Source organism: Zonotrichia leucophrys, chromosome 1A, assembly GCF_028769735.1.
Source record: "Zonotrichia leucophrys gambelii isolate GWCS_2022_RI chromosome 1A, RI_Zleu_2.0, whole genome shotgun sequence".
Taxonomy (NCBI): Eukaryota; Metazoa; Chordata; class Aves; order Passeriformes; family Passerellidae; genus Zonotrichia; species Zonotrichia leucophrys.
Window position 1 is genome coordinate 14609228 of NC_088170.1, and position 21336 is coordinate 14630563.

At 45.1% G+C, this 21336-nt stretch overlaps 1 long non-coding RNA gene and 1 pseudogene across 7 annotated transcripts in view; one reads left to right on the plus strand and one right to left on the minus strand.

The window, feature by feature from the left end:
- Positions 1-19128, minus strand: part of LOC135456685 (uncharacterized) — an 89007-nt gene extending 69879 nt beyond the window's left edge. For 6 of the 7 annotated variants that reach the window (XR_010442593.1, XR_010442597.1, XR_010442594.1 and 3 more), the window contains exons 1-2: positions 18991-19105; positions 18771-18894 (exon numbers count right to left, since the gene is read on the minus strand). This is a non-coding gene — a long non-coding RNA (uncharacterized LOC135456685). Of the gene's footprint in view, positions 1-18770; positions 18895-18990 lie in introns of all 7 variants that reach the window. The other variant, XR_010442590.1, reaches the window with a different exon arrangement.
- Positions 5445-7706, plus strand: LOC135456099 (splicing factor Cactin-like; annotated as a pseudogene).
- Positions 19129-21336: the final 2208 nt, after the last annotated feature.

The following is a 21336-nucleotide window of genomic DNA, read 5'->3' on the forward strand; positions in this document are numbered from 1 at the left end:
ATAATTCAGTGCTTTCTTGCTTCCCTCTCAGTTTAGTTCAGTTGTTGTGGCCTAGAGGAGCCTGAATGTTCAGGGGCTGGCACTGACAGCTTCCACCCCAAAGCAGAGGCACCAGCACAGCTCAGCCCTGCAGCAATTCCTCCCCCTCAGCTGCAGCACTGGAGCTGCTGTGGGCAGCTGGTGTTCAGGCTTGGTGGTACACATCCAAAAAAGCCTTTACAAGCGGTACCCATTAGCAGTTTTGCTCATGGCCCCGGGAAGGGCAGGGATTAAGCAGCAGTTGGCAGCAGCCTGATCCCACGGGAGGCCACCCTGCAGGGCTGGAGCACTAAGAGCCACTGGTGCTCATGCTTGGCTGTGGATTTCACACATCCTCAGTGCTGTCAAACCACCTCTCACCAGTGCTAAACCCACCTTTGGTGCAGCAGCTGCACACATGCAATGGGAAAGGTGAATAAGGACTCTGAGGAATCCCCAGCCTACAGCATTTGTTGGATGGGCTAAAAACTACTCCAAAAATCCTTCCCACAAGGAACAGCAGACTCGGTGCTGCTGTACATGGCAGAAACTAATCATGCCTGCAAACACTGCAAGTGCATTCTTGTTTGTACTCACCTTCTCTCATTGTTCCTTTTATTCAGGCCTATTTTGTGAGGCTCTCAGGGAGGTGAATTAAAATGCATCAGTGGAAATAGGCTCCACTTAGGCCTCAGAGGCTACATGGTATTTATCATCTGACTGCAGACAAGTCTCAGTCTGCCAGCCTGTAACTTCCAAAACGCCTAACAAGCGTGCCAGCAATGAGAGACAAAGCATCACTTATTGCTCAGATAGCCTCCCTCACGCTAATGAAGGGTGAGTTGTGAGCTGCACCTTCATGCCACCCATTACACAACAGCATTTGCCACTCTGCACCCTTTACTATAAATATACCACCCACAGAGGTACTACAGACCTAAATCTACTGCCTGACTCCCTTCACATTAACAAGTCAGGAGTTAATTTATTTGTGATGAGAAGTAACTCCAGTGCAAGATAATTGCACTGGAATAGAATAATTTTTCCTTGCAACCTATATTACTAAGTTTAGAAATAACATACTTTCTGGCGTGTGGCTTAGTTTTAACCACTAACTGATTTATAGAACTATTAATGAGTATTTATTAGAAAGTCTAATGGGTCAGTAGTTAAACTAACCTATTAGTAACAGCTTCATAAAAATCTCTGAATCACATAATCATCTTGAAATTAAAAGACCTTAACACACAGCATTGCTGTACCATTTTACAGATGTAATTACTCTATCACATTGCCAAATTCTCAGAAATAACTCCCTTTTCTCCCTTGAGACAGAATTAATCAGTCAGTGATTTCCTTTCACTCAAATGCACAAGTGTCCTGGGAAGCATTTTTATCTTCTTACACTCCTTGTTATGGTTTGCAACATCCCACTTTATCTAGCTAAATGGTCTTTCCACTGAGTCTTAGTTTCTCATCAGGTCCGTTTCAAAAAAAAAAACCAACACCACAAGGATCTATTCCTGCCTGTGATGTCAAACTAACAAGCAGGGCTGACCATCACTTCTCAGTCTTTCAGACACGGCAACCCACCTCTGGCTCAGCAGCTTTTACACAACCCTCATGGGCAGCTGCAAACACCAAATGCAAAGCTGACCCTCTCCCTACCCCACAGGTGTTGAGCTCCTACCATTAAATGCATACAGTGCTCTCATGCCAGTTTAAACATTTCAGCCAGTAATTACAGTTCTTATCCCAGGAAAAAAAAAAATTAACTACTACAGACCCAGTGATTCTAGAGCCTGAATCACATGGCCTGGGGCAGCCACATGGTTCAGTGGCACAAAGCTGGCTGAAAAAGTTGATACTTTTTCCTTCCTCCCTCCCCAAAAACACTGTTTATTGTTTACAGCTTCCAAAATCAACAAATACCTCAAGTCAGAAAGGAGCTCACAACTCCACAAAATCCCTTTTACATTATTAAAAAAACCAAACCAAGAGGTCAGTGACACCATATTGGAGCAGGAACACTACAGACTCACTGCAGGCAGTGCTGTACCTGAGCCCAAACAACCTGGCTCCTCTCTGAAACATTTCAGAATCCATCAAAAGTCAAGACTCACCACCTGGGACATACCAGCTGAGATTTAACAGCACCATCCTCCTTTCTACTCCCTTAAAAGCACCCAAGGTCCTGATGAAGTTTATGGCAGACCTCTAAACATCTGCTGGGGGGTCAGAACCCACCACTCAGGCTGCACACCATGATCAGACCAAACAGCACAGGGCAGTGCCCTGGGGTGCTCAGAACAGCACAACAACAGCTCACTGAGTGCTTGCACATGCCCAAGCCACAAATACACATCCATTTTTCTCCTGCTCACCATTCACCCTCCTCTTAGGCAGCAAAGATCCATTTGACAACTTGTCATCCTTACATTTGCTCATAACACTCATTTGGTGAGCACACACTCTGTCCCTGTAGGGACAGAGGAACTTGCTGCCAGCCTGGAATTGGGGTAGACACCATTTGCTTACTACTGATCCCTCCTGCAGCACTAAAACAGCTGACTGCTGCTTCAGAGAAGCTGACATTTACTTGGTAGCTGTTCTCGTTTGAAAGCAAAACCAGTGAGAGACTCCAAGTCAGAAATGCAATTTATTAGCAAAAGGGAAAAAAAACCAAAATCCATACAAAAATACAAAAGAAAAACCACTGACAGAGTCAGAATACAACCTGACACCCTGCTAGTTAGGGCGGTGGTAGCAGTCCAGATGAAATGGACTTGTTGAAGTGGTGATCCTGTAGAAATCACGTGGTAGCTCTTGACCTCTGGAAAACTAGTGGATAAGGGCTGCCTGTTCCATCCCAAACCCCAGATTATATCCAGGTGGGGATGCCTAGCTCTTCTCCCCTGGCCAGACATCTCACAATGGGCTGATATTGTTCTGAGTCATGCCTGGGTCCTTGATTACCCATTGAACAGAAATGGCTTCCACAGGGAGTGATCTCTGACTCATGTGGAAGGCATTGATGAGCCCATTAACAGGAGATAAGGAGAAAACAATGCCCCACCTGGTTTCAACAGCTCTTGAGGGTGGGAATAGAATACATCTTTATACTATAACCTAGGACAGGAGCCTAATTCTCCCCACAGTGAGGTCAACAGGGAAGCTTCTCCCTGTTACAGTAGGGAATGAGGTCCCTCATCCCACTCTAAGTGCACTGTGATTTCCACAGCAAGCTCATGTCACTACCATGGGGACACCAGTCCATAACCTGGACTCAAGAATTAAGCCTTTTAAGCTTTATAAAGTCCAAATCCAGATGTTACAAACCCAACAGTCAACAGCCTTGGCAGAGTTATTGCAAATCTCTTATGCTGTGACAGAGAGGACGAGAAGGGTGGCACACAAAAAGAGGTGCCCATTCTCTCCTGCTGAGGGGTTTAAGCAGCCTGGCAGCTACAGGAAGCACCAAGGGGTCTCTCCTCTTGGTGTTCCACAGCCAGGAAATGGGATATTCACATGACAATCCCCTTCACCCCACTGCAAGGGGAACACAGTGCCCCAACAGCCTCCACATCTGCTTTAGGTCCCCAGGCGCCAGTGCACACTTGGAGCATTAAAAGTCTGGGCCTTCTCCAGATCTGGAAAAGGAGAAACACTTTCTCCTCTTGGAGAGGAATTGGAGGCTACAGGGGGTGGAGAATGACGACAGACAAACATATCCATCACAGTTGATCACTGCTTTTGGAAAACAATACAGCATCATAAAAATATCTGTAAATATTTTAATAAGGCTTCTTTTACACTGAAAAAAAATTACTGCCTTTTTTAAAATACAGAGTAATGTTTTAAATGTTCTGAACTTACCAGGGACACTGTTGACTTTGGGATTTAATAGCTAATATAATATTAAGTACACATTTGCAGCTCATCCGGAGAAGCATACCCGCTGATCAGAAACATGATGTAAAAGAAGAGCTGCTGATGAACTGTGGTCATTTACCTCCTCAAATTTCCCCACTGACGCACATCATCAGAGCCCCTGCAAAGAGAGCCAAGGCTGTTTCCCCCGAATCAAATAGCAAGGGAGATGTTATTTGAGACATTTAACCAACTTGGGAGCATATGCCTTGCAGACTATCCCCAGTGAGGAACTCATTTTACCCATGCCAGAGCTTTGCACCCTGGGATTCCCCTTCATGGCTAAGGCACGGCATTAAGCTACAATCCCATCAGCTACACATTACCAGAAAAAGAGAAACACTGATATTCCTCTTAGAGAAAAAAGTTAGCCAATTAGTAACTATTAAAGGAAAAGTAATTTAAAAGATAAAACCATATTTGACTCACATAAAATCATCTAGAGTCATGCATGAAAGGAAAAAGTTTGCTGAAATGACCCCAGTTCTATGGGTCTTTTGGCAAAAAAACCACATTTGCTTGCAAACAATTTTACTCTATAGTAAGTATGGGCATTTAGAGTTTGCAATAATGGTTCTGGCAGTTCTCAGTCCATGACAGATTGAACAAAGGTCTGTAAATTTGACAATACATACTAAAAAAAAAACCACCCAAATACAACTGGATGAATGCCGTGGTGTTGCAGTAAGGTGTGCAGTGAGCCACAGCCTGCAGGGAGACAAAACTCAGAAACTGAATTTACAAATGTCTCAGGTTGCAAATGCAGGATGTGGCTAGGGGCGTGTATTCTATTAGCATCTGTTAGAAGTGAGGCAGTTATCTGCTGTGAATTGGGCCACCTGTTAAGACAATGTCGAACAGTTTTCTTTATCTCTTCCACAACCAATCTTCCCACCAGGGGCCCTCCAGGAGATAGCTTCTGTTAATGGGCCATTGAGCGTCACTGCACAACTGATAAAATTACAGCATCCCATTGGGAGATGCTCTGCCCAGAGGGAGGAGCCAAGCATTCCTACTTGGATATAATCTGAGATTTGGAAAACCACAGCCAGCCTTTTCCCACTGGATTCCCAGAGGAGCAGCTGTTTTCTCCACTGGATTCCCAGAAGAAGACCAGGCCCATCCACAACACCACTGGATCTTCAGAGGAAAACAACACCTTTCTACAAGATCACTGCTTCAACAGTGATCACATCTATCACTCCAGGAGCACTGCAGCCACCATTTAATGGGACTGCTACCAACACTCTGACCCACAGGGTGTCAGGCCACATTCTGACTCTGTCAGTGTTGTTTTGTATTACTGTATTTTACTTTTTCCAACAAAAACTATTATCTCTACTCCCATATTTTTGCCTGAGAGCCCCTTAATTTCGAAGTTACGATAATTCAGAAGGAGAGGGTTTACATTTTCCATTTCAAGAGAGGCTCCTACTTTCCTTAGCAAACACCTGTCTTTTCAAACTGAGACAACAAAGTGACAAAAGACTACAGCTATGACCAGCTGTGAGACAACACAAAACAAGCACAGACAAGAACCAGCCAATGGAGCAGGACCCAAGCAGCAAGGCCCCAGGGTGGAGCTGCTGCTGCCAATGAGCTCCAGGATGTGCAGCCCAGCCCGAGGCAGACACCAAGAGCAGGAAAGGGACCTGGACAAAGAACAGAACCATGAGCAGGATCAGCGGCTCTTGCAGTCTGGGAGCTGTGGGCAGCTATTCCACAGCCAGAGCAAGAGCTGGAGTTGGGGCCAGCACTGGGAGCCAAGCTTGGGCTCAGACTCTGGCAATGAGAGACAGAAATGGAAAAAGAAGAAAAGAAGCTGCAGCCAGGACCAGCACCATAAGGACCAGAGGAAACAGTGCTCATGGTCCCTGGGCTGCCCCTCCTGCTCCAGCCTGGAGCACAGGCAGGACAGGGCAGCACAGAGCCAGCAGTGGCACCACAGAAGGGATGGATCCAAGTACTCTGTGTCCTCCATCAGCTCTCCTGCCCCACTGTGTCCCCAGGAGGAGCTGGGGCAGCAGCTGAGCCCGAGGGAAGAAGAAAAGAAACAGGCAGCTCTGCTTAAGGCCCTGGAGACACCCAAGGAGAAGCAAGCACAGAGGTTGGCCAAGAAGGAGGCCAAGGAGAGAAAGAAATGAAAGAAGATGGGCTGGGGTGGGGAGTACATGGGCTACACCAACACTGACAATCCTTTCAGGGACAATAACCCGCTGGGCACATTCAACTGGAGCAAGGTACTGGAAAAGAAAGGGATCAGCCATCTGGATGAGAAGGACCTGAAGGAGAGGATCAAGCGAATCCAGGAGGACAATCACCTGGAGCTGCAGAAGGTGAAGCAGCTGCACCTGGAGTAGGAAAAAGCCATGCGGGAGCAGGAGCTGGAGATGCTGCAGCAGGAGAAAGAGGCAGAGCACCTCAAAACCTGGGAAGAGCAGGAGGACAACTTGCACTTGCAGCAGGCCAAGCTGTGGTCTAAGATCTGGATTCAGGATGGGAGGGTGAAACCCACTGATCTTCTGGCCAAGTACATCAGTGCAGAGGACGATGACCTGGCTGTGGAGATGCACGAGCCCTACACCTTCCTAAATGTCTTGACCATCTCTGACATGGAAGAGCTGGTGTACACATGGAGGACACCCAGGTGTACATGGAGCTGAAGCAAGGGAAGAACATAGACTTCTGGAGGGACATGACCATCATCACAGAGGATGAGATAGCCAAGCTCTGCAAGCTGAAGGCCTCTAGCAAAGGAGGACCAGGAGAGTGTCGTGATGGTATCAATGCCTCAGTCAGCTCAGATGTGCAGGCTGTGTTTAAGGGGAAGACATACAATCATCTGCAAGCTCTGTACCAGGGCATTGAGAGAAAGATCCAGGCAGGAGGGCCCAACCTGGACACCAGGTACTGAAAGAGTTCTGCAGCAGCTGAATGCTGACATGGCTTGGGCCAGGTTGCAGGAGCGGCACCAGGACATGCTACACCCTTACCCATCAACAAGCAGGAGCCAGCTTCCCTCAGCAACAGGCTGGATCCTGAGGAGAGTCTTGAGGCACAGCCAGGGCCATCCTCAGAGCCAGAGCAGGACACAGAGGCCAAGGGAGAGGCAGAGGCTGTGCTGATGGAGGAGGATCTGGTCCAGCAGAACCCAATGATTACAATGTGGGCAAGTACAGCCCCTGGCCACCTGGCCCCAACAAACTGCCCTGCAATGCCCACATGCTGGAGGCTGAGGAGGACATGCACCAGCAGCTCCAGGTGATAGGCAATGCTTCTGAGAACACCCACAACATCATCTTCCATAAGGCTAAGGAGGGCATGGGCACAGACAAGGCGCAGTTCAGCACAGAGATGCCGCTCACAGGCCAGGCCTATCTGTGGGCTGACAAGTACCAGCCACACAAACCCCGCTTCTTCAACCATGTGCACACAGGCTTCGAGTGGAACAAGTACAACCAGACCCACTATGACACTGACAACCCCCCACCCAAGACCGTGCAGGGCTATAAGTTCAACATCTTCTACCCTGACCTCATTGACAAGCACTCAGCGCCCGAGTACTTCCTGGAGGCCTGCCAGGACAGCAAGGGCTTCGCCATCCTGCGCTTCCGTGCCAGGCCACCCTATGAGGGCATCGCCTTCAAGATTGTCAGCCCAGAGTGGGAGTATTCCACCGCAATGGCTTCTGCTGCCAGTTTGCCAATGGCATCTTCCAGCTCTGGCTCCACTTCAGGTAGTACAGGTACCGCTGGTGAGGAGCTGCTCAGCGTCCTCAGACCTCTGCCAAGGGTGGGCAGGGGGCACCATCTCATGGCACAGACACTGCTCCATGCACGGCCCCAAGGCCTGGCCCTGCACTCGGCATGCTCCTGAGGCTTCTCCCTGTCCTTGCATTTATCATGAAGGACCCTGAAACTCTGGCATAAATAAAATAAGGGTTGTTTTAGCCATGAGATCTTCAAAAAAAGGTGATTTTTAAAGTTTTTACAGTTTTGGAGGAATTCAAAGCTGTTTGTGAATACCATGACACAGTTGCAATGCTGCTAGCTTTTACTACAATAATTAAAAATTTAAGCTCTTATCTATGCACATATCTACATCACATTCAATTACAATGACTTTACCACACCCTCCTTGTAACTCCTTCAGGAAAATCATTCTGTTTTGACTTTAAGCATGCATTGTTCAAATTCTCAGTATCTTTTGTATTAATAGTATTAAAATAAGTTGAAACATTTATAGATATTAAACTTCAATATGTTAACTTTACCTGATCTTAGCAACACTTTTATTACTTAGCAAAATTTTATTACTTTTAGGTCTAAATACTCTTAAATTAGATTTTATCAATTTGGTATTCTGTTGAAATTAAGTGTATTATTTTTTTCTGTCAAAGTTCATTCATTCCAGATTTTAGTATTGTTTAATATAAATGATCCTAAATTTTGTTAAAAGTCATTTGCCTAAGCTCTAAGATATGTAGTTACTCTCCTAGAGAGATAAGAAAACTCTGATTAAAACAATAGGCTGCTTAGTTGATCCAATGTCTGTTTCTACAGCTATTCTATACTAAAATAATTTTTAGTCTGAATTTTTCAGGTTGTTACTTTTGTTCTGTAAGGAAATGAAGCTTAAGCAGCTTATTAACACATCCACACATGTGGATGGGCACACACACACAGTGCCCCTCTCACCTCCAATAGCTTTAGAATTTACTGGCTAATTTCAAACAGGTTTTATACAGCAGCAGAAATTAACCTCAGTGCCCAGGCAGAGAGGACAAAAAACAAAATTAAGACCTGTACGAGAGAAGAACCATCATAATTAGAGAATCAGCTCAGGGGTACAGAACAAAAACCAAAACTAAGCCCAGCTGCTGTCCCAATATGTAAATTATGGCTGAGGATAAACTTTAGACATGATGAGTTCCTTGTCGGCAGAGTTATTTAGGGCACTCATTCAAGGCTTTTTTTTTTTTTTTTTGCATTTGTAGATCCTTATACTCCTTCCAGTGGAAATGCAAATCTGTTTAGGGCACTTCAGCCTGATGATAATTATCTTTTATGGCCTCTCAGAAGGAGTTCATGGATCCTCCAAGACTGATATACTACGAGTTGTAAAATAATTCATCTCATGCAGACTTGCATCTGCAGTTTGGGGCTAGAAGTTTCAGGAACACCCAAGTAGAGAAGCAGAATTTCCTAACTCTGGTTGAATTAGAAATAGTGCTTAGAAACTGCTTTAACAGTATTTTAGCATTTCAAATCATGGCTGAAACAATAAAACTGACAGCAGGAAGCAACTCTTGCTAACATCCAGCACAAGTTTACAAAGAGACATTAAAAATACCTGTGAAAAAGTGTGTTTGAAAGCCCTTTCCTACAGCTTGACCAGACATCCCTAGTGCTCGCTGTGGGATAGGTTAAAGCAAGGGCTTAGATCTTTGCAATTTATTCCCCTCATTGCTATCCCCAAAAGGTCTCACAAGACTGGGCTAAAAAAAGAGTACATATTGTGGTCCAACTCCAGAGGCACACACCTTCATACACAGGCAGCCCTAATGAGAGTTTCTCCATTAAAAGCCCAATTTTGATCCCTTATATTTTTCCTAAGCTAAAACAAGAAGATACAGATTTTTTAGGCAGCATTTCAAAAGAACAGTGCTAATCATTCATCAGTAACTCTCACTTAGATTTCCTTATTGAGGCTCTTTTGAGGAGAAATAATATTTCAAATGAAGATGTATCTATTAGCATTCAGAGGCATCCCTTATCTGATACCAGAATTGATGCTTTGCTAATCAGCTGCTCACACAGGGATCTGAAGAGAAATCCATGAGAATATGACAAGAATTAGACAAGGGACACATGGCTTGGAATGACAGAATACCCTCCTGGGCCTTCTCAGACTCCTCCAATCTGTGTATTTTGGAAGATGCATTTTCAGCCATCCTATAAAAAGATCAACCAATTACTCATATCATTCTTTTGTTTCATTTCTCATACACACATTTCACTGGTATATTATTTTCACTGGTTTCTGACCAATGCAATTTTTGTGCCATTTTTCAAGAAGGCTGTTGAATAGCAAGAAAATTGTAATTATGCTTTCTCTTGGACAAGGCAACTGCAAACTATGCTTTATGACAGCACATTGACCAGTTAGTGTTTTTTCATAAAAACAAAACGTGCCTCAATCCTGAGATGTATTGACAGAGCATTGGCTCTCAGAGCCCTGAGGACACCTTTGGCCTCAATGGCCTTGCCAGTCTCACCTGCCCAGATCCCTAACCTCCTGTCCATGGGCCTAGCTCAGCTCCAGGGTACCAGCCCTCACTGGGGCCACATGTTGTGTGCAGCCCCATCCAAGATCCCCAAAAAGCCCCAGGCCCATGCTGCAGATAAGGCCATTTCTGATGCTGTACTGTGCTGATAATTCTTTTAGCAACACTCAAGGGAGCTCCATCTCCAGCCCAATCTCCTGCTTTTCACAGCAGGACTCCCCCAGACCAGGTCCACCATCTTACTTTGTTTAGGTCTGTCAGTGGATCCTGTCATTGTCACAATCATTCAGTTTGGAAAAGACCTCCAAGACCAATGAGCCCAACCTTTGAACAATTTCCACCTGGTCAATTAGACCATGGCACTGAGTGTCACAATTTCTGGAGTACTCCAGGGATGGTGACTCCACCACATCCCAGAGAAGCCAGTTCCAAGGCCTGACAGCCCTTTCAGTGAGGAAAGTCCTCCTGATGTCCAACCTCAATGTCCCCTAGTTCAGTCTCAGGCCATGTCCTCCTGTCCTGTCACTGGTTGCCTGGGAGAAGGGGACAACCTGTTGTCACCAGGTACTGCAGCCCTGGGCTCTGGGGACAGAGGTCTTGCACAGCCCCTGTTGGCATCATCCTTAGTCACAGCCATCACCCCCACATCCAGCCCCTGTTGGGCTGCTCCATCACATCAGATCAAGTCAAAAACCACAAGAATTTGTGTTCTGGCCTGAATGACAAGGTCATGTAGAACATGCAAAACATCTTTCCCCTGAGGACACACATCCTGCTCAGCCACAACCAGTGCTGTAGCAGGGAAAATGCTGCTCCTTCCAAACATGCAGGAGAAGAGGTCAAAGACTTCAAAACCATTCCCTGCTACTTTCAAGGGTCTGCAGTCAGGAGCCAGGAAATGTTGCACAAAGAAAGGCAGGTAGGGCACAGACTATGGAAGTTCAGAGCAGAATTTCACTCCCTGACTGCTGTCACGATTATGCATAATTGTGCCAAGCAACACAAGACAAAAAAAAAAAAAAAGCCCCACCAGAATGTACCAGCTTCTGGTACATCAGCTCCTCTTTCTTCCTCCACTCCTTCCTCCAGTACCATCAGCTCCTCTTTCTTCCTCCACTCTAGAAACCCTTGTTCCATTATTCCCTTATTCCAAGGGTTTAGCTCCTCTTTCTTCCTCCACTCTAGAAACCCTTGTTCCATTATTCCCTTATTCCAAGGGTTTCTAGAGCAGAGAGAGAAAGAGCAGCTGATGTTTCAGAATATCTGCAGATAGTCAATTATTCATATGCCCTCATGGAGAGGGAAAAGAGCAATATTTCCAGTTCAGCATCTGCACATACTGAAAGCACTGTGAAAAACCACCAGAGGTGTGAAATAGCTGTCAGTCCATGTGAAAGGCCAAGATTAAACACCCCTCTCACCCAGCAATCTTAGTCTAAGGATAGCAATCATGAATCAGCCACTCAAAGCCCACAGAGGGCTTGTTCCAGGAAACCACCCTTAGAAAGGGCCAGGATGGTTTGGAAACGCACACAGACAAAGCCACACCAACAATCTGCCCACAAGGGGATATTAATAATCTACAGATTGTACATGCACAGGCAGATTGCTCCAAGCCTCCCACAGTGTGGGGCTGGGAGCACATCCTCCCATCCTGCCCTCTCCAAAGGAGCAAAGCATGCTAACAGAGGAAACTGGGAGGAAGGAAACCTCCTCATACCTCCTCACAAAGGGCAAGTCCAAGAAAAGCAGGGCTCTATTTACAGCCCTCCAAAGTCCCTGCCTGCCAGATGGTCCCTTTGAGCTCCTTGGTGGGGCACAGCTTAGGTTGTGTTAAGACTCCCCAGAGCTGGGGTAAGCTCACAGCAGGAAGGAACAGGGGATTGTGCCAAGTGCCACCAATACAAGACTGTGTGAGGTGCAGATGACCTCATTTTCTGAGGAAGATGACATTAGAAGAGAGCTGTGTGTTTTCAGGTGTGAGGTAAGGAAGGAGGAGGCTATTTCTTATGGGAGAATATAACAACTAAAACAGCAACACAAAAAAAAACCTAAACAAAAAAAACCACAATCCTGGGAAGTGCCCCTAGAAGGTTGTAAAGATAGAAGCCAAGCTAACAATCCTTTGTTCTTCTGGAAATACTTTCCTCTGCCCATAGCAACGGAACCAGGACCCCATATTACCATCCTAAGTTAAACATGGGCCCTTTTGGCTCTCGGGAGGCCAGGATTTAAACTTCTTTGTTTTCACAAAGCAAAAAAATACACGCTTGCAGAAATCTCTCTCTTCTGATTCATTTCCTCTGGCATTGTATTGTTAAGTTGCTTTAACAAAATACTCAGTTTTCTCCTCTTCCTCCCCCTTTCCTCTCCTTCAGGGCCACGTTTTCCCCCAGCAGGGAGAAAGTCTAACTTTCTAAATAAGCCATTACTGTAGCTAATAGCCTAGAGGGAGAACAGCCCCCCTGTGAACCCTGAGAACACTGTGTATTAACTCTTGTAAAGCAGACAAATGAAAGCAGGAACACATGTTATACATTAGAAGCTCATATTTTGATGGTAGGCTGCTACAGCCCAACCTTCAATTAATTCTGCTCCTGCGCCATTGGCTTCTCAGGTTTTCTGAACTTCAGCCACTAAATCTGGGTTTGCATCACTCAGGTGCCAAAGGTTTCCTTCCAGGTGGAAGGAAAGAGCTTCTGACCACACAAGCCCGGTTCTCATTCTGGCATCTTTAGTATTTCAAGAGGTAAATGGAGAGAGTCTTGGGGACAGACTGGTAAAGAGCATGGCCACATAGCATTTATTCCCACAAAACCCTACTGATGTTCTGGAGCCATGCATCTGCTGAAAGGAAGCAATTGTCTGATTGCTAGGCCTGGTTTTAAGAGAGGAACCCCTATCATACTTATGTTCCTTGTTAGACTGAATTACAAACTGCTGTGGGCAAAAGAGCAGAAAAAGCAGGAGGAAAAACCCTAGCAGTAAATTTACTGCTTGGTTTCAGTTGCAACTACTGCTTCCCAAGGAGTAAGTATAGATATATGAAAATTATGTAAAACTGTTCAGACCATAGGTTTGAACTCATCACCTAAAAGTCAGCAGTAGTCTTTGACCCTAGTTCTTAAAAATGCTTTTATACCTCATAGCTCTGTCCTGGGCAGCATCTCTTGTCCTCTAGTTGAGAGGATGGCTTGTCACCACACACAGACACACACTCCAGCCTTAATATTCCATTACTTTGTAAAGAATTATCTCACAGGTCACCCATCATCTCTACACAGAGGTGCAAACCAGCCTTCTTTTCACAATAGATTGTGGTAACATGAAGAAGAAAAAAGCCAAAAATTCCCAACCAAAGTAGATGTAGGATTGAATTATAAAAAAAGAAAAAAAAAGGAAGAAAAAATTGGGAGTTCTTAGATAAACAAAGATGTTTTTACATGCGTGAAAGTTTATGCAACAACACCAGATATTAACACCCCAAGAATTATCTTTTAATAACAAGCACTGGTTATTTGTTTTACATAGAAAATAAAATCTATGTGGTATTTATTGTTGCTGAAGAGTGGAAACTCTACTCCACTGAAAAGCAACACTGCTCATTATTATGTCACACAAACACACATGATATGAATTATATGGAGTAGCTGGCTGAGGTGAACCATTGCTCTTTCCTGCTGCCTCAGAGCTTTAGCTGGGGCTGCAGTGCAGGTGACAGTTCATGCTTCAGATGGAAACACTCCTCTGGAGTGACAGCAAGCACCAGCAGGGATTCAGAGACAGCCCAAAGGCTCTGTGTAGTGTCAGAAGCTAATCCCACCTCTGCAAGGAAGGGCTAGGGGGAAAACAGCACTCAGCACTGAGAGGGCATGCTCAGACTTTCTGGCTGATGAGATTTCCAGAGCTCTTCAACATGTGCTGGGCAGTTACATCATGCACATGGCTCTGCTTCCAGCAGCCTGCTTAATACATCAAGAGCTGCTGTGGGGAAAGGAGGCAGAAGAGGAGCAAACTCCTCATCAGAGTGACCTCAGTCAATGCTGCAGCCAAGTCTGTGAGGTTTGGATCCAGAGCACCTCCCAGCATCCAGATCTAGAGCCCTAGGTGCTGCCATTACAGAATGAGGGGCCAACAGAGGCAATAAGTACATGCTAAAAACATGAAACCTCAGCTCTGATCGTGGCCCTCATGCACAGAACACAATATGCTTTCATCTGTGTCCATCTCTGCTCAGTACAAGAAGAGTGCAGCCAGCAGCACAGGACTTCAGGGAGATTGGCAAAGATCTTCCCCTCCATGCCAAGGGCAACACTTCTTGCCTGTGGCATTTTCCACCCACACATTAATTCCTCTCACTTCATGTTTGAAAATAAAGAGGAAAAAACCCCATCATTCAATAACAGCAGCAACATCAATCCACCAGGGGAAACAACAAAGGCAGGGGAACACAGGGAGGAAATGTTTATACATGCGAAGGAACCGCCAAGAAAACCAACCGATGAAAAGGCAGAAAATAAACAAATCCCACCCTGCCCTATTCACCCCCACCTCCAGCTGCAAACCAGCCAGGCCTTTGTGTCAGCCTGCTGCAGGTGCCAAAACTTTGTCCTGGCAGCCATCCAGGGGTTTTTGCTCCTCAGGACAGACGGACAGCAGGGATGGTTAAAGCAGCCATGCCCTGCTGTTTGCTTTGCCAATGCACCAGTGGGCTCACTGCTAATGGCCACAATCCCAGTGCACCAGGGTCTTCCTCTCGAGTAATTTTATGTCACTGGGAACCTTCCATTTCTCATGGCTCCTCTCACTCAAAAGGCTTTATCCTCCTCCACAGAGAGCAAGCACCTTGGGCTTGGAGCAGCTCCCACCAGGTAACCACATCCTTGCTGACACCCATTCCAAGGTGGCAGGCAGTCCCCAGCCTGACTCCCATGAATGCTTCCACTGGGCGAGGATAAAACACCTGAACAGGGCACCGGCATCAGAGTTTGTCATCTCGGAACCATATTTCTGCTTCCATGTAGAATGGCAGACTCCAGGGACAAATGGTACCTCTGCTTTTGTGCTACATTTTGGAAATGCCAAAAGGGGTGGAGAGAGAGGAGAAAGGGTCACAGAGAAGTGGAACACCTTATGGAAACAGGCCTGTACTAGTGATGAAAGAAACCCTCTGGCCTTGCCAGACCTGCTCGTTCCCAAGTCCACAACAGAAGGGGGTGAAAAGGAAACAACCACAAAAAAACTCCACTGACCCCCCCCCTTTCTCTGTGTTCCACTTTCACACACAGAGTACTGCCAAAGACCAATCCCATTTTATCTAGAAGCTTGCAACATTAGTGTTAACAATCATTTTTCCTTCAGATGTGCTGCTCCTTCACTCTGCAACATCCTGGAGTCGTGTTCTCATTGTTTCTACTCCTGAAGGCACCTGGAGTCAAACCAGTCACTGATGAGCACTGGGTTTTACCACAGAGGGCGTGGAAGAGCAGAATGAAGGTGTCCTGTGCTCAGAAAAGCTGTACTAGTGACTTCCCAGGGCTGTTTAAAGTGACAAGACAACGCAGAGGAACACTGAGACTCATCCTGTGTCCACTGTCTGAAGGAAGACTCCAGTAGTCTTCTGCCTGCTTCTTTATTCTATGTACTTTTAATATCCCTGTGTTTGTGCAAGGTATTAAACCCAGCAAGCACTGATCACTGCCTCTGCTGTTACCATTCTGATCATTAAGTTAAAGTCAATGCTCCTGTTTTTGGCACTAGCACAGATCCTGTGCCTCACAGGGGAGGTTGGAGCCCTCTCACTCTGCATCAGCTCTTTTGCAATGTGCATACAGAAACAGAGTTCCTATCTGCCCATTTCTAGAAAACAACAGGCTTCCTAATCAACAAGTCCACCTCTCATCTCACCTTGTGCAATTTCAAGTGTTCTCAAACACAAAACAAACCACACACAAAAAAACCCCAAAAAGCCCCTAAGCAGTTACTGACATGACGCCTGCACTGTTCCCATAGAGTCTCCTAAAGTGAATAGCTACAAAAATGAAAATAAATAAAAGGAAATAGCACATAGGCTGTGCCAGAGTAAGCTTAAAAGGCAAATGAACTTATTTTTAAATTAAAAGCCTCCCCTGACACAAGATGATCCTATGGAATATTTACATTTCTTTTTCCCAGCAGCCTCTTGTCTGCCTACACAAGGAACCAAAGTGACAACCATCACTAGAGCATTCAATTACCTTCATATTTCAGTTTGCAAACATCCAAGACAAGGAGCAGCTCAGTTTTCAGCAGAAAACAGAGAGATCCTAAATACAGGGCACAAGAATTCACACTGTTCTCTGGCTAAGTCAGTCCCTGCCACACAAGGGGAAAGCAAAGCCACCACTGTTCCCAAGACATCGATGGGGTTTTAAAAACAGCCTGCAAAACACTCGTGTGAGGACTCGGCTCAACACAGCTTTCCACGACCTTCATTTCTTGCAGAAGTCATCAATATTCACCTACTAATGAGAACTCGTGGCCTCACAACTGGCATTTCCCTTCCTAGCTGTGCTCTAAAGCTGTTCTTGCTTGCCCAAGGGTAAAGGGGTGGAGGGAAATACTCAGGTCTCTAGAGGGCAAAGCCAGAAACCTAAACATAGAACCACTCCTTCTCCTTTTGTTGGGCTTTCATTGTCAGTGTCAAGAGTGTCTCATGGATCAGCAAGGTGACCACCAAAACACACACAGGGCTTTTTGTCCTGTGACTTTGACGCCATTCTCTTGAGTGTCTCTCTAATACAAATGCTAATTTACGCTTTGCTTGTTCTTTTTGAATTCATGCACAGGAAAGATTTCTCTTGCCAAACTGTTGTTTTAGAGGTTTCAACAGAAAAACAAAAGCAGACTGAAGGGAAAGTTAACCCTGAGGTTTCAGGAGGAAGTATGGAAAACCTGAACCTGTCAATACTCATCCCAGGTAAAATAGTCCCAAGTACATACACAACTTTTGTCACACTATTAGCAGCTTGAATTAGTGACAGTCCAAGGACCTCTCTTTCATTTCCCCTCGACATCAGGTTTTCATTCTTGTGTGTATTTTCTTTAAAAACCCAAACAAAACCCAATACTACATTATCTCAACTCTCTTCATCCTCTCACATTGCATCCCCACCTTCAGCTCCTGTGCCTCAGCTGTAGTAAGTTAACTGTGATCAGCAAGTTAACTGATCACAACCAAACATCGCAGTAGGGAAGAAGTTTCTCATTTACTAGACTGATAAAGGCAGTTCCAGGACTAACAAGAGCTTAAGCACCCCTCAGTCCAGGTGGATGCATTCCCACCATGCTCACCAGGAACAATAATTAACATTAAAACACTCTTCAATAATGTAAGTGCTGACAGACCCTTTAATGAAACAGCTCTAGCACCCAGTTTAAATCATGATCTAGCCCTGAAAGCTTACAGCATAAGGCCATTAGCAAGCTCTACAAATCTCAGGTAACTTCTTCACAGAATTTTAAAACACTTAGCAAACACTAATTAATTGAGCATCACATCACCTTCCAAACTAAATAACTGAATTCACCGTGATAATACATTGGATTTTCCTGTGTTCGCTTCAGGTTGTTCAAACAATTTGCTTTCTCATTTTCCTCAGAGTGAACACTTGCTCTTCCCTTAGCAACCACTGCAGTCAAACCCGCTACAAATGCAGAGGCCTGGATACATTTTGAATCAATGAGAGAAAGACGGATTTTCACCTTTTGCCAGCTCCAAGTCCAGCATTATTCTACCCCCATCGGCAGGTGGGCTCCAGGGAAGTAATGCTGCATGCTGGCCATAAAGGTCAATCCATATTAGATGTGGTCAGAACAGAAGATTTGCTCCCAAAAAAGCAGCTTTCCCATCACCCCCCTGGCTGTGGCATTAGCTGATGGCACAGAGAGGCTGAGAGCACACAGAGAAGATTCCTTTCAAGTGCAGCTGAACAGAATGATCAGCTCCATTTGCTAATGGACATTCAGCCTGCTGGATGAGGCTAAAGTAGCCCAAAATATATATATATATACTGTGGATTTCAGGTCCTAAGCAACAGCTATTTAGTTCTGCAAGTCAGTTCCTATTGGGCTACTGGATTTATCAAAAGAAATAGAAGCACAAACAACCCACTCCTGAGAAGAAGAAAGTGCTAAGGCTCTAAGTGCACATTTGAGCAGTGAAGTAACATCAAAGTATCAGAATGGAGGCTTCAGTTTTTCCCTTTCAAACAGCAATGCACAAAGGAAAAGAGTTGGTTTAAATTAACACAGAGGCAGAGCTGCATGCCTAGGACAGCCACAGGAGCTATGGCTTCCTTGGCTCTTTGAGAACTCCAGAAAAACAGTTAGAGAAGTTCCCTGGGATGGAAAGGCCTGGATCTAGAGAGCAACACTTTGCTCAGCCCCAACAATTCTCCTCCTTCCTGCAATAAAAGCACATGCACCCCAAGCCAAGCTGAATTCTACATAAAACATTACATCACCTTGAACTACATCTAGTCAAAAAGATACTTACTCAGAGCTTATTTATATATTCTTCTTGTAAAGGATCTGTGACAAGTCACCCATGAGCAAAATTCAGCAGTGTCAGCACCCTCTGAGACAAGGCAACGGCACCTACTCCCCACACAGACACAGCTCTGCAAGTAAGTGCACAAAATAAGAGCAACTTTACAGTCAGGCCAAATAATTCCATATCTTATATTGCCAGTGCTATTAAAGTGTGACATACTCACAGAGAAAACAGCCAAAAGGAAAAAAAATAGCTTCACATCACAACCACCCTCCAGGACTAGACTCTCTCTACCTCAAAGGAGCACCACCTGGCCATGTACAAAATTTAACCTCCAGCAGGTGCCCCAACAGGTGTGGCTGTTTAGCAATCAGGCACAACAGCTGAATTTGGGCCAGTCAGCCCCAAAGATGGCTTAGTGAGACCCGGTGGTGCAGAGATGCAGCTGACAAAAATTATTAAGTGAAATTGTGAGCACTGCGGAGTGCCTTATACCTCGGTATTTGAGAGTGTGGCCATTTAAACACTCTGGTACCACCACAGCAGTTCAGTCCCATTAGCCTGTGCTCATCTGCTTCTGTAGGAAAGTCAGCTCTGTGACAACAACAGTGTGGTCAGGAGGCAGTGAAGATGCCTGTTTTAAGGGCAAGGTTACTTTTTGGACCTATAAACAGTTATCTCTTTGAATTTCCATCTGGTGTTGGAGTTGTAGTACTTGGTCCTGTAATTTCAGTCGCTGGAAAATCTCTTTTTGTGTCTGATCTTTGGGAGGGGGATTAGGAGAAATAAACCGATGTTGGTTTTGTTTGTGTGTGTGGTTTGGGATTTGTGGGGAGTTTTGGGTTTTTTCAAGGAATCAGCTCTTATGAATGATGTGAAAGCACAAACCACTAGCATTGGGGATAGGGAGTGGAGCAGGCATTGCAGCTTGGTGTAACCAGGGCTGCTTTATCTCTCAGATAGATACCCTGCTTTGGGTCTGTCATGGTGGCAAGGAGCAGGACAAGCAGCTCTGTGCCACCTTCCTGCATCCCGTGTGGCTGAAAGCAGGATGTCCCTCAGCAGGGCTGTCCGGCCTCGCCGAGCCTTGTGCAGCTTGTCAGGTCAGTTTCGTGAGCCTGCAGGTCAGTTTCGAGGATTTAGAAAATAGATGTGTTTCGGTGATTTATACAATAGGTGTGCTGCAAAAGCAGCAGCCTTTGCCGTTCTGTTAGAACACACCGATTAGCAAAGAGACAAAGAGTAAAAGAAAACAAAGTGGGCGCAAACAGACTTAGATCCTCCCTTCTTTGTTTCTTAACAAATCCGCTGGAAGCACTCACTTAGCTGAGAGGAAAATCGCTGTTTGCAGTAGGACCCTCTGAAGTCACTGCTCTTTGCTCTGAGGAGATCATGAGCCATTGTTCTGCTCTCCGAAACCAGTGCTGGGGCCGGTGTCCCTACTGAGGCTCCGGAGGAGCCTTTTGAATTCCTGGCTCCACTTCTGGCAAGCGAACTACTTGCTGCAGGGTGGCAGCCCCAGCCTAAATTTCTGAAAAAATGTAGTTACACTGAACCTTATAGTCCTCAGTTCAGCAAAAACTGAGTCCTCTCTTACCACACTCGAGCTCTTCTTTTGGGGAGCAGCAGAGAGACTGTCACACTATAAACGAGTTACACATTGTCGCTGAAGATTAAAAACTGCTGCTAGTTTAAAATTCATTTTAACGATTGGAAACTTAAGAGATTAAAAAAAAAAAAAAAAAGCTATGTAAAATATTAGCCTGAGGATCACAGATTTTGGCTGACGATCTTTCCCAATTTCAGTGGCATGGTTGAATCTGCACTGCAAAAAGATAGCTGTGTCACATAACACAGCCCATTGCTATATAGAATATCTAACCTATTCTATATTCTATTGCTATATAGATTATGACATGATTCAGATGCTGAAGGTGCTGCTAAAGGCAAATTCCCTAGGTAGGGTTTGCTTAAATCCCTCTTATGCTTCTTTTCTTGAAGGGGAAGAAAAAGTGTTTTCAAATAAGGAGACATTTTTCTCAGAAGTCATCTGGTTTCTTCAAACACTTTTGGAAAAAAATCTCTGCTTTGTAACAGATAATCATAATTTATCTTCCACTGAGCTCTGCTATAGGAAAATTTGTTTCTAGCCTTGTTCTTCTACCGCAAAGAATTCACAATTCTTCATTTCTGTTATTCTTAACACTGTGTACCAAACTAAATTCTTCAGTTTCCTGGTACCCCTATCCTTAAGTAGTCTCAGTAGGAGGTATAAAGGCTTATCCACTCAGTGCCTAGCCACAAAGCTTAAACATATTTGAAATTCTTTCAAGTTTTCTAGGTGAAATGAAACATTGCCATTGTGGAAACAATTCTTTCCAAACGCTGCAGAGTGCCATCACACAGTGAAATTGCTGTTATTGCACACAAGCACCAAGAAATATTCACACCTGATGTCTACAGAAAGATCAGAATGTGTAGAAATGCCCAGGGTTATGCTGATGCCGGATTCTTCAACATCCTGCTTGATATTCTTGAAGTCCCAGGACATTCAGCAAACCTGGAGGCA